Here is a 3,326-nt window from a genome sequence, read left to right as displayed (position 1 = left end):
GCCCCTGATGCCGATGTCACTTATTAAATGTTTTTGGAATCTGAAATCTCTGCAAGATTGTTTAGGTTGCCTAGCTTTGTGGGTGTTGATTTTATCTTGAAGTAATTTTTTGGTATACGTTTCATGGGCACAATTAACACCCAAAAAAAGTTTTTTACAGCAAAGCCAATTCTTGCTTTCATCGAGAATACCTCTATAGAGTTACGGTGTGAAGGCACCACCAACACTCAAAGCCCATTTTTCCGCACCTGTTTGACAGGTGCATAAATTTTTATTTTTTTTTTATGTAAAGGCAATTTCTTGATTTCATCATGAGTACCTCAGGCTCTAGCCATTTCCTGCTCTTTCTGATGATGTGTTCTTGGAGCATTCCGCGGGGAAATTGTTTTCTTCCTTTCACTGGTCTGTAGATCAGCAGCAGAATGAGTTTGCCAGTAAACCCAAAATCATTCCTTAATGGCCTTACTGGTAAGCAAGTAATGGTGAAACTGAAGTGGGGTATGGAATACAAGGGATATCTGGTCTCTGTGGATGGCTACATGAACATGCAAGTCGCCAATACAGAAGAGTATATTGATGGGGCATTGTCTGGATATCTTGGAGAAATTCTAATAAGGTGTAATAATTTATTGTATATACGAAGAATAGAAGAGGAGGAAGAAGATGGCGAGATGAGAGAATAAAGCAATTTCCAAATTTAAAGATGTGAAAACTCAAACAACTGCGCCCTCCTTGAGTCCCCACCACTACGCTCAAAGCCAAAAAAAGGGGTGTTACCCTCCTGTGAAAAAAGTATCTGTGATAACAAATGTGACCTAATACGATTAATACAAAGCAGCCATTTTAAATAAAAAACTGAAAAAGCCTCTATTGATACCCAGAGTCCAAAGGGATCTCTATAAATCAATAAGTGGCACTGCTAACAGTGATGACACCACCTGGTGTTCGAAAAATGTGTTAAACCCTTTGTGCTAAAGTGTTCTAGTACAATTGCGTGATAATAATAGAATATACCATACACACAACAATCTGTATCAAAAATAACAAACTTGAAAACACATGACGTGATAATGCATGATAATCTGATTTACCATACACAGCACAATCTGGACAAAAAATATATCAAAAATGAAAAATATAAAATAGTTTAAGTATATAGTCCATGAAAAGTCCATAGAAAGAACACCGTGAAGAGAGTGTGCGATATCTGAATACTGTCCACCAATTCACTCAGTGCCCGTGATTCCTCTCCCCTTGAACTCAACACTCACCGACTCACTATGCCTCACACTCTCGTGTTTTGGCAATCAAGCATGATCATCTAGGTGGTCAGATGAAGGTTAAGGCTCCAAATTCCATCTATCCCAGTGTCATCTCAATCCATGAAAAAATTAGAAATACACAAATAGTGTGATACCGTAAAACATAAAATTTATTCAACTTATGCCGCGTACACACGGTCGGACTTTCTATCCTACTTGGTCCGGCACACTTTCCGACGGACTTTGTCCGCCAGGTGCGCCGGACTTTAAAACGGACGGACTTGCCCACACACGCCCGGACTTTCCGGCGGGCTAAGTCCGCCCGTCTTTCCGACGGACTTTCGCCGGAGTTCCGGCGGACTTTCAGAATGAACGGACTTGCCCACACACGGACAAGTCCGTTCATTTTGAACGTGACTCAGGTGCGACGGGACTAGAAAAGGATGTCAATCTTGCCGCTTTTATCGGCGAGATTGACACCTTGCGAGCCCCGTCGCGGGGCATACCAGGCCCTTAGGTCTGGTATGGATTATAAAGGGAACCCCCTACGCCGAAAAAACGGCGTGGGGTCCCCCCTAAAATCCATACCAGACCCCGATCCGAGCACGCAGCCTGGCCGGTCAGGAAAGGGGGTGGGGACGAGCGAGCGCCCCCCCCCTGAACCGTACCAGGCCACATGCCCTCAACATGGGGGGTGGGTGCTTTGGGGGAGGGGGGCCGCCCTGCGGGCCCCCCCCACCCCAAAGCACCTTGTCCCCATGTTGATGAGGACAAGGGCCTCTTCCCGACAACCCTGGCCGTTGGTTGTCGGGGTCTGCGGGCGGGGGCTTATCGGAATCTGGGAGCCCCCTTTAATAAGGGGGCCCCCAGATCCCGGCCCCCCACCCTATGTGAATGAGTATGGGGTACATGGTACCCCTACCCATTCACCTAGGGAAAAAGTGTAAGTAATAAAACACACTACACAGGTTTTATAATATTTTATTAAACAGCTCCGGGGGGGGATCTTCCTCCGGCTTCGGGGGTCTTCTTCCGGCTTCGGGGGTCCCTCCGCTTCATCTTCTCCTGGCGTCCGGTTGGTTCTTCTCCGCTCTCTTCTCTCCAGTTCTTCGGCCGGCTCCTCTGCTGTCTTCAGGTAGCTCTCTTGCCAGCAGAGGTCCGGACTTCTTGTCTTCTTCTCTTCTCCAGATGTTGACACGACGCTCTCTCCGGCTGGACTGCTCTCCGAGGGCTGCGTTGTGACTTATATAGGCGGAGACCCCGCCCCCTTTTGATGTCACAGTCCCTGGGCATGCTGGGACTGTGACGTTTTAGGGGGCGTGGTCACTGGGTGATGTTGACCACGCCCCCTAAAACGTCACAGTCCCAGCATGCCCAGGGACTGTGACATCAAAAGGGGGCGGGGTCTCCGCCTATATAAGTCACAACGCAGCCCTCGGAGAGCAGTCCAGCCGGAGAGAGCTTCGTGTCAACATCTGGAGAAGAGAAGAAGACAAGAAGTCCGGACCTCTGCTGGCAAGAGAGCTACCTGAAGACAGCAGAGGAGCCGGCCGAAGAACTGGAGAGAAGAGAGCGGAGAAGAACCAACCGGACGCCGGGAGAAGATGAAGCGGAGGGACCTCCGAAGCCGGAAGAAGACCCCCGAAGCCGGAGGAAGATCCCCCCCGGAGCTGTTTAATAAAATATTTTAAAAACCTGTGTAGTGTGTTTTATTACTTACACTTTTTCCCTAGGTGAATGGGTAGGGGTACCATGTACCCCATACTCATTCACATAGGGTGGGGGGCCGGGATCTGGGGGCCCCCTTATTAAAGGGGGCTTCCAGATTCCGATAAGCCCCCGCCCGCAGACCCCGACAACCAACGGCCAGGGTTGTCGGGAAGAGGCCCTTGTCCTCATCAACATGGGGACAAGGTGCTTTGGGGTGGGGGGGGCCCGCAGGGCGGCCCCCCTCCCCCAAAGCACCCACCCCCCATGTTGAGGGCATGTGGCCTGGTACGGTTCAGGAGGGGGGGCGCTCGCTCGTCCCCACCCCCTTTCCTGACCAGCCAGGCTGCGTGCTCG

The 3,326-nt window shown here is 49.9% G+C and overlaps 1 pseudogene; it reads left to right on the top strand.

Moving 5' to 3' along the window:
* Positions 1 to 411: 411 nt before the first annotated feature.
* LOC141129985 (small nuclear ribonucleoprotein F pseudogene) lies at positions 412 to 683 on the top strand (annotated as a pseudogene).
* The last annotated feature ends 2,643 nt before the right edge of the window (positions 684 to 3,326 follow it).

This window comes from Aquarana catesbeiana, linkage group LG02 (assembly GCF_042186555.1).
Source record: "Aquarana catesbeiana isolate 2022-GZ linkage group LG02, ASM4218655v1, whole genome shotgun sequence".
Classification (NCBI taxonomy): domain Eukaryota; kingdom Metazoa; phylum Chordata; class Amphibia; order Anura; family Ranidae; genus Aquarana; species Aquarana catesbeiana.
Note: the sequence above shows the minus strand (reverse complement) of the source record. Positions and strands in the feature narration are given on the sequence as shown.